The sequence below is a fragment of the Brachyhypopomus gauderio genome, chromosome 4 (genome assembly GCF_052324685.1).
Source record: "Brachyhypopomus gauderio isolate BG-103 chromosome 4, BGAUD_0.2, whole genome shotgun sequence".
Lineage (NCBI taxonomy): Eukaryota > Metazoa > Chordata > Actinopteri > Gymnotiformes > Hypopomidae > Brachyhypopomus > Brachyhypopomus gauderio.
The window spans coordinates 24,114,267-24,124,882 of record NC_135214.1 but is presented as its reverse complement, the minus strand read 5'-3'; the positions used below and the strand labels follow the sequence as shown (position 1 = coordinate 24,124,882).

At 41.8% G+C, this 10,616-nt stretch overlaps 1 long non-coding RNA gene across 2 annotated transcripts; it reads left to right on the top strand.

Annotated features, from left to right (window-relative positions):
* Window positions 1-78: 78 nt before the first annotated feature.
* Window positions 79-10,321, top strand: LOC143512637 (uncharacterized). Of its 2 annotated transcripts, none has more exons than XR_013130501.1 (3): window positions 79-570; window positions 661-1,321; window positions 10,206-10,321. It is a non-coding gene; the product is annotated as an uncharacterized LOC143512637 (long non-coding RNA). The 2 variants fall into 2 exon arrangements; XR_013130502.1 differs by having other exon boundaries at window positions 79-1,025; window positions 1,244-1,321.
* The last annotated feature ends 295 nt before the right edge of the window (window positions 10,322-10,616 follow it).

Genomic DNA, 10,616 nt, shown 5'->3' with positions numbered 1-10,616 from the left:
TTGCATTAAAATTCCTCAGAGATAACAAAGTTACTGAGCATATTATGGGACATGCAGAGGTGGGGTTATAGAAAAACAGGAACTCAAAAAGTAGCATCTGTGAGCTGGAGGATACCCTGTATCAGAGAGGAAGAGGAAACTCTGAAAAGGTCAGGGCGAGTTTCCTCGGTGCAGAATGACAGACAGGCAGTATTTTTAGAGAAATAGGCAGACAGTTTTTCAGACAGAGGGCGATTCCATCGCAGAGCAGAATCTTTTTATAAAAGGTTAAAAGACATAAGACTGGTACTGGTTATTATTTTCTTTTGTATCAACGACCACACTGCGCAGGAGAAGACTAGAGTGCAACATATGTCATGAAACAAGCTTTCGAAAGTGACAATTATTTGAGTGAGCCTCGCTTGAGTTAACCAAACAGTTCACTTCCGTCTAGTTCCGTCCCACAAACAAAATCCAGATGCAACCTCTTCCCGCTAATTCAAGCCAGGCTTTTGTAATCGGCAGTCATGAGTGGATTGAAGAGAACGTGGCAGCAGGTCAAGGTGAAATATAAAAATATACTCCAGAATGGTAAGTGCAGTTCCAGTTGATTAGTCTAATGTTCAGAAAAATGTAAAACACCATATTAAATAAATTAAATAACTGTATAAAATATTTTAGCAACCAGAAAGAAAATTGCTACTGCTGCTACTGCTGGTGGGCCTCACTCCTGCAGAAGACCTTGCTTTAGAGCAAAACAGCGGACGCCCCATCATTGTGGGAATTCTGGGCTGGTGGTGTCAGAGATGCAGGTGAATCTCCAAGTGTTGAATCCACTCAGTATTTATATTCTGTAATCTGGAAGCATTTCTCCAAAAGGGAAAATCCTCTGGAGATTAATGGAGATCATTCTGCCATTGTGTTCTGTTCTATAAATTTGATCTAAGGGCGTATAAGTGAATGTAAACATATCATCATTGTGAGAATTGAAGGAGAAACATCATCTGATCCTGTCTGTCCCCGTGATACACAGCCTTATGTTAAAGGTAGGTTCAGTTGTTTCTCAAACTTTACATTTTGTTCTTACAGGCTACATCATAGTATTATTGTATACTTGATGATTAAAATATTACAGTGGTGGGGAATGTGCGAAATCTTTTGGAGCCTCCTGCATTTGACAATGATGTGAGTAACATAAACCAGCCTATTTCTTATAGCTGAACCCTGAGGACCGTTAACATTTACATGTCTAATTTGTTGTTAGCAGGGGGAGATTGCCGGACCATCCAGGATGGTACAGGAGGATGAGGACACAGTGTCTGCCTGTTCAGAAAGGCCAACTGTAAGAAATAAACATTTCTTTCAAAAAAGTGTTTTGTGTTAAGAATATAGTGTGTTAATGAATAAATGCATACAAAATATTGCATTAACCAAAGTAAGTGTTAACATACATATCCCTCACAGCTCTACCATGTGATATATCTATCTATCCATGTGATATATAATATAAGATGGGGTTTGCTTGTCCAAAACTAGATCTATGACCCCCAATAAAACTTTATTGCCCCACCCCCTCATCCGCCACTTTATTGCCACAGGTACATCCTGAGAGAGCGGCCCTAATTTTAATTAGTTTAGATATTTATGAGGAGCTCCTAAAACATTTACCCCTCCATTGTCTTTTGAAGCTGTGTGTGTGTGTGTGTGTGTGTGTGTGTGTGTGTGTGTGTGTGTGTGTGTGTGTGTGTGTGTGTGTGTGTGTGTGTATTTATAAATGTATTTTGAAGTTGAACAAACAAACAACTTCAGTAAAACAAAACTCTACCAGTTTTTTAATGTAATTGTATCTTTGAAATCTTAACATTACACTTCCTCCAGCAAAAACTTTTTAGGTAAACATCTATTTACTCAGACTATTTTTGTTTGATTGACTATTTAATAAAGCGATAATAAAACATTTATTTAAACCCTTAAACCTTAAACCCTTTATGCCACTTACCACACTCACTTTCTTCTCCACCTACCTCAATGGACATGATAACATTTTCTGTCAAGCAGCATTTGTGCAATACATTATACCACACCTTGGCATTTTACTCTTTATTACTGTTAATACAACTGTACAACTGTTTATAGCATATTTATTACATATCTATTCTGTATATATCTCTTGTATAGTCTGTGTGTTGTCCTGTCGTCTAGTATGTGTCAAGTCTTTCTTGTGGGCCAACACCAAGACAAATTCCTTGTATGTGCAGCATACTTGGCGAAATAAAGTGATTCTGATTCTGATTCTGATTATAAACATTTTATCTTCCTAAACCTTTGTTTTTGAACTTCCACATATTTAAAACATGTAAACACATACTTTGCTTGCCCTGCTTTTCTTCCTTAATTCTTGTAACTGTGTATATGGAAAACGCTTTTGTAGAGCACACAGTGATAATCATTTAAATTACATTGATCATAATGCTCCACTTTAGGTGCCCATGTATATATTTTTAATTATCTTTTTCAAAAACGGCCCGATACTGACTTCAGCTATGGTGATGTGTGAGTAGCTGTTCATTGTATGACCATTTGGATTTCTTAACCACTAGTATTTTGTTAATTCAGTCTGCTACTAGAATCTTGCTTCTTCTTCTTCTTCTTCTTCTTCTTTCGGCAATTCCCATTTAGGGGTCACCACAGCGGATCAAACTCCTCCATCTGGCCCTGTCCTGAGTGACCTCCACTGACACACCAGCCACTCTCATATCCTCTACCACTGCATCCATAAACCTCCTCTTAGGTCTACCTCTCCTCCTCTTGCCTGGAAGTTTCATCCTCTAAACACTAGAAGCGCCAAAGCTCCGGTCATTTGACCGCTGTGACGTCTACTAGAAGCGCCGCCTCTGGTCGACCTAATTATACCTAGAAGCGCCGAGCACCGGTCACTTGACCGCAGTAGCACAAAAAATAATAATATCTTTGCACTGGATCCAATTTCAGAACCCTCCTTTCATGACTTTTCCCAGAATTGTCCTTTTAATAAACTAGTATTTTTACATTGTTAAAAGAAACCCTGCACATGCTAGTTTCAATCGATTTCGCTCGTATCTCTGTAATATTGTCGTCGTCGCCTACACTTCAAGACTGTGATTCTCTTTTCTGCCAGCGGGTGTCGCAAAGATTCGTATGTCATTTAATATTTAGTATAACTAAATAAAGATCAATAGTTTTCAAAACTAAATTATTCAAAGTTCAAACTGATTATTGTGTAAAGACAAAACGGAATTCGTCCGTTGAACGAAAGTGAAAGTGTTTCACTTTCCAAAGTCTTAAAATATATACTTTATTTATTAATATTATTTAATATATACTATATATAAGTTTACATCAATGGTTTTCAAACCGTGAGAGCGTCTTGCTTTGCCTAATAAATGCTTTAGTAGTTTGCAGGAATTCTGCGAATGGTAATTAGCCTACTTATCAAGTCAATATCTCAAAGAAATGATCTCTCGGGTATAATCCCTCTTCGCCAGGGCTAGCTGTTAGATACATACATTATGTATGGCTGCTTTTGACACACTGGCATTACAAAAGTATTAAGCAGAATGCAAGTTACGTATGTAAATGCATACCTTTGCGAGCGAAACTGAGATGATGGCATGGGCGGTGCTGTTATGAACACTTTATTCACAATAGCATTCATGAGGCAACGTGAGCTATAAATTCGTCGGGACGCGGCTACACAGTTTGAGTGAAAACTCTGCTTGGGCGATCGAACAGCAACACAGTTTGCTTGAAAGCTCGGTTTTGGCGTTTGAACAGCAACATAGTTTGCGTGACTCCTCGGTTTGGGCGTTTGAACAGCAACACAGTTTGCTTGAAAGCTCGGTTTGGGCGATCGAACAGCAACACAGTTTGCTTGAAAGCTCGGTTTTGGCGTTTGAACAGCAACATAGTTTGCGTGACTCCTCGGTTTGGGCGTTTGAACAGCAACACAGTTTGCTTGAAAGCTCGGTTTGGGTGATTGAACAGCAACACAGTTTGCTTGAAAGCTCGGTTTGGGTGATCGAACAGCAACACAGTTTGCGTGACTCCTCGGTTTGGGCGTTTGAAAGGTTGCATAGTGCATTATAAAAATGGCACAGAGAATCATGTACACCCCAAAGCAAGTGCTGGACATGCTGTGCAATATTGATGAGATGGAATCGGAGGGCGAACAATGTGAGGTGTCGGATGGAGAGGGCGAAAGTGAAATGGATCTGAATCTTGAATCTGATTCAGAATCGGACTCTGAAACTGAGTGTGGTGATGACTCATTTCAGGCCAAAGACGGTACGGTGTGGTTTGAAACTGCTGGCAAACCTCGGGGTAGAGCACAAGAGTGCAATATTGTGAGAGAAACCCCAGGGCCTACGTGTTATGCCAAGGACAAAATTAAAAGTCCACTGACCAGCTTACTGTGTTTGATTGACACAGAAATGTGGGGCGCAATTCTGAAATACACAGAGGCAGAGGCTGAACGAAATAATGCTCAGTTCAAACTAACAGCTGACGAACTGAAAGCATTTGTGGGTCTCGTTTATTTGAGAGGTATAACAGCCGGTAAAAGCATGAAACTTGATGAATACTGGTCTGCTGACTTAGGAAATCCCATTTTCAAAGAGACAATGTCTAGACAGACATTCAGAGATATCATGCGCTATCTGCGCTTTGATGACAAGAGCACAAGGGCTGCCCGCCTTGCGACTGATAAATTTGCTATGATCTCTACGCTAAAGAGAGACGGGATGCACCCGTTGTTGGCCTGTAGCTGTGTTCTACAACCTCCAAAACCTGGCTGTAATTAATAAATATTGTTCAAACAGTGCATGAACATTAACCACAGCGGTGGAGGTTTATTCTCAAGTTCACAATTCACTACATAAATGGAACTTAATTTGAGGTGGTGAACGAAACTTATGCAATATACGCTAAAGAGAGACGGGATGCACCCGTTGTTGGCCTGTAGCTGTGTTCTACAACCTCCAAAACCTGGCTGTAATTAATAAATATTGTTCAAACAGTGCATGAACATTAACCACAGCGGTGGAGGTTTATTCTCAAGTTCACAATTCACTACATAAATGGAACTTAATTTGAGGTGGTGAACGAAACTTATGCAATATACGCTAAAGAGAGACGGGATGCACCCGTTGTTGGCCTGTAGCTGTGTTCTACAACCTCCAAAACCTGGCTGTAATTAATAAATATTGTTCAAACAGTGCATGAACATTAACCACAGCGGCGGAGGTTTATTCTCAAGTTCACAATTCACTACATAAATGGAACTTAATTTGAGGTGGGGAACGAAACTTATGGAATATACGATACATGTAAATCACCGAATGGTGATAACGCTCGGTGATAACACGGTCGTTAGGACGTGGGATCACACATCGGCTATTCACCGATCAAACACCTCATTTGAAACGGCAACACAATACGGCAAGATAAAAAAGTGAACATTAGAGAGGACAGAGGCAACTATATTCGTGAAGCCATCCGTATCATTTTAATAATTTTGCGTTTTGTTACGCAAAGGTACATAGCCTACCTTTTATAATGATATTTTTGTAATTATTTTGCCTATTTATGCTTTTTGTTCTTTGTCTAACACAAAACATTATAGACATTTATTTGTAGATTTGTTATGTTCACCATAGCCTACAATTCACTAACATACACAACTTTTAGACATTAAAACTTGAAATGGCGTAACATTGAGTATACAAACAAACTTGCTTTAGCTCGGTCTACGGGCTTCACTTTGCTACTCTGAGTATCGAACAAGCTTTTTGTGGATGTGGGGGTGGAAGGCTGCAGCGCAGTCTGTAGCATTAGCAAGACAAAAGACGTGAACGCTTCACAGTGGGGGTGCGGGCCAGTGGGTTAGTGGTGTGGCGAACGTACATGATAATATAGTGACATATATGCCAACAGAATAACACACAGACAAATAAGCAAACTATTACACTAACCAAGCAAACTATTACACTAACCAAGAAACAAAACTGAAACTATATTTTGCATTTACGTTTTCGCACAAACCAGGAAATGCAATATGAAACTAAACAAAACTGACAATGGGAAAGCTACTGAGAACAAGGTCACAAGGCACTGATTCTAAAAGGTTTAGTCACATTAATTTGTTAACATATTGACGTTACGTGCAAATGTCACCATTACGAATATTTTGTTTGGGCGGCTCATTCTTCCTTTTGTGCAAAACGCCATCTAGCGTTAATTATGTGTCAGTACCAGCTCCCCTGTGTAAAGACTCAGCGGTCTTTTGACCGCCCGAGGCGCGCTTTAAGTAGGTGAAAACAACACGGCGCTAGTAGGAGGTGGTGAAATCGGTCAGATGACCGGCCCTCCGCGCTTCTAGGTATAAGTATGTAAATGAGGCGCGGCGCTTCTAGTGTAAACCAGAGATGGGCAACTTCCATGATAAAGAGGGCCAAAATGTTTTCAGCACTATTATTGGAGGGCCACATGACCACGCACTTAAAATATTCGGATATGAAAGACACTACAAATTATTCTCAATAAGAACACATTTTAAATGAATTCAGATCTGTATGTTTATTGCACCAACATACATCTAGGAGGAGGTGGACACAAACGCTGAGAAGAGTGAGATTTAATAAGAGGAATTCCATAGGCGAAGTTGTTTGTTACGTTTGCGACGGGCAGGCATGACGCAAGTGCAGAGGATTTGGATATTTTAATAAGAGGGGTTAACAGACACGATAAAGACACAGAAGACAGAGGGAGCTATGCAAACTACCGGGGAGAGGAACATTAACTAAATGGGTACGCTAAACAACTAGGAACATGCATACATGAGAACACACAAACTAACAAACCATAAACACACAAGCAGTAATGAGTATCGGGGCAACGAGACACAAGAAAACCTAAAGCACAACAGTATAACTAACCAAACAGACAGTGAGATAGAACCATAAGTGAAACACTAACGATGGGGAACATACACACAGAACACGAGCGCTAGACACCAGGAAAAAACTAACAAGTTTCAAGTTCAAGTTTCAAGTTTATTTGTCATTTGCACATCATGTTGGGACATAACATACATTGAAATGCTTGGGGTGAGGCTCAGATAGTAATAGTTCAGTAACAAACAGAGGCGGGGAGCGAAATCAAAGGGAGAACACGAGTAGCGGGAGGAACAGGTCTTTAAGGAGAGACGAGACAGGAGAGAAGCAAGGGATTACCGTGCAGGGAATGACCGACAAGGGAGAACAACACTAGGGGGTTTTTATACACAGAGACAAGACGGTGAAACAAGACTCAGGTGTGCGAGACTAACGACGAGGGCGTGACAGACAGAAGGAGGGACGAATGGGAGCGGGAGCTAGGCGGGACCAGGGAGGAGGGAGGGGCTGGATGTGACATCGTTTGTACAGGCACGGTCAAAACGGGAGAGCCGTCCAAGTGGTCAACAGGACAGGCAGGAGTCGTAACAGGAGAGCCATTCACAATGGAGAAACACAACGGAGACGGAAAATACCAGAACAGTGATGACAGATAATCCACAAAACCGAACAAACCACAAATAACCGACAACAGGCGAAACACAGAGATACAAGTACACAGGACTAAACTGAACACAATGACGACACGGGCGTGGCAGACAGAGGGAAACCAGGGCAACAGACACGCAGGGCAGGATAACCGGGCAAGGAACAACACCGACACGGGAGAGGGGGGCATAGCCCTACGTGACAAGAACAAAAAAGTCCTGCTCTATCATTTTTTTTCTTTCAATTATTAAATTAATATTGATCTATTTATGGGCCGCACTGAGTGAGGACTGCCAGTTGCCCATCCCTGCTCTAAACCCTCCTACCAATATACCTCTCCTCCCTCCTCTGTACATGTCCAAACCTCTCTGACTTTATCTCCAAAACATGATACATGTGCTGATCCTCTAATAAACTCATTTCTGATCCTATCCTTCCTCGTCACTCCAAATGAGAATCTCAACATCTTCATCTCAGACACCTCCATCTCCCTCACCTGTCTCTTTTTCAGTGCCACTCTCTCCAGTCCATACAGCATAGCAGGTCTCACTACTGTCCTATAGATATTTCCTTTCATTCTGGCTGACACCCTTCTATCACAGATCATCCCAGACACTTTACGCCATCCACACCACCCTCCCTGTACTCTCTTCTGTCCACCATCTGCCCTCTCATTCACACACATGTACTCTGTTTTACTCCTGCTCACTTTCATTCCACTGCTCTCTAAAGCATATCTCCATCTTTCCAAGCTCACCTCCACCTGCTCCCTACTCTCACTACAGATCACAATGTCATCAGCAAACATCATATTCCAAGGGGACTCCTGCCTAACCTCATCCGTCAGTCTGTCCATGATAATTGCAAACAGGAAGGGACTCAGGACTGATTCCTGATATAGTCCTACCCCCACTTTAAACCTGTCTGTCATTCCTACCGCACATCTCACTGCTGTCACACTTTTCTCATACATTTACATTTACATTTACAGCATTTAGCAGACGCTTTTATCCAGAGCGACTTACAAAGTGCTTTGCTTCTGATCACAGAATACATCCTAGGTAATAGTACAGATAAGCCAGAATTCAAGATACCATTGAGTCAGACTACTACTAAACTACAGGAGTCAATGTCATTACCTAGTGTTTTGCAAGTTAGACGTTTGCCAAGAAGCACAAATAACCATAGACAGACATACAATTTAAGAACAACGGCAAGTGGTATCAGCTGAGTTAGTGTTCTGGTAAGAACTCAACAAACAGGTGAGTCTTCAGTTTACACTTGAAGATAGCAATAGACTCTGCAGTCCTAGCAGCTAATGGAAGATCGTTCCACCATCTTGGAGCCAGGACGGAGAATAGTCTGGAGCTTTGTCTTCCATGAGACTTTAAGCATGGAGTTTCAAGTCGAGCCAAGCTTGAGGTTCTGAGTGTTCGCTGTACAGATCGGCTTTTTACCATGGACATCATGTAGGGAGTGGCCAGTCCATTTTTGGCTTTGTAAGCAAGCATCAAGGTTTTATATCTGATGCGTGCCACTACTGGAAGCCAGTGGAGAGAGCGTAGCAGAGGAGTCACTCATACATATCCTGCACCACCCTCACATACCTTTCTGCTACTCCTGACTTCCACAGCTCCTGTCTCGGTACTCTATCATAAGCTTTCTCTAAGTCAAAAAACACACAATGTAACTCCTTCTGTCCTTCCCTATACTTCTCCATTAACAATCTCAAAGCAAACATAGCATCTGTGGTGCACTTAGCTGGCATGAAACCATACTGCTGCTCACAGATCTTTACCTCTCCTCTAAGCCTAGCTTCCACTACTCTTTCCCAGATTTTCAGGCTGTGACTGATCAACTCTATTCCCCTGTATATACTACAGCTCTGAACGTCGCCCTTATTCTTGAAAATTGGCACCATTATGCTTCATCTCCACTCCTCAGGCATCTTCTGACCTTCCAAGATTCTGTTAAATAACCCAGTCAAAAACTCAACTGCTGTCTCTCCCAAATATTTCCATGCCTCCACTGGAATATCATCCGGTCCAACTGCCTTACCACACTTCATTCTCCGAATTGCAGCCCTTACTTCCTCCTTGCTCACCTGGGGCACTTCCTGATTCACAACCTCTACCTCTTCTAACCTTCTTTCCCTTTCATTCTCTTGATTCATCAGTTCCTCAAAATACTCCTTCCACCTTCCCAAGACACTCCTCACCTCCATCTTTATCCTTTATCATCCTAACCTGCTGCACATCCTGTCCATCACGGTTTCTCTGTCTGGCCAATCAGATCCTTTTCCTCTTCTTTAGTGTCCAACTTCTCATAAAGCTTACTATATGCCTTCTCTTTAGCTTCTGCCACTGCTCTCTTTGCCTTACGACACCTCTCCTTGTACCTCTGTCTACTTTCTTTATCTCGCTGAAAATCCCAATTCTTTTTAGCCAACAGCTTTCCTCTCAAACTTTCCTGAACTTCCTCATTCCACCACCACGACTCCTTGTCTATCTTCCTCTGTCCTGAGGTCACAACAAGTACCTTCCTAGCCACATCCCTCACTGCTTTCGAAGTATTGCCACCAATGTTGCGAACTGAGCGTTATACCCTGGTGTTGAGTTTATTGTGTGCCGACCTCTGCTTGTTCCCTAGACCACGTCTCCTGCCTAACCCTCGGATACCTAATGGACTCTACCTACCCATTACGACCTTGGACCGGATTGACCACTTCTACGTAACGTCAAGAGCTATCCCTCATAACAGCCTAGCTTCTTCATACGCTACTGTTGTACAGAGTTTTCATAATAAAAGTCTTGAGCTTTTGTGCAAGGATCCCTCTCCGTGTCCTTCATACGTAACAACCTCTTTCAGGTTTCATCTCCTACAGAGAATATAGTCGACCTGTGTGCATCTTCCCCCACTCTTATATGTTACCCTGTGCTCTTCCTTTTTCTTAGTGTTAACTACAGCCATCTTTATCGTTTTAGCAAAATCTACCACCATTTGTCCTTCCGTATTCCTTTTTTTAACACCATATCTACCCAACACCTCCTCATCACCACT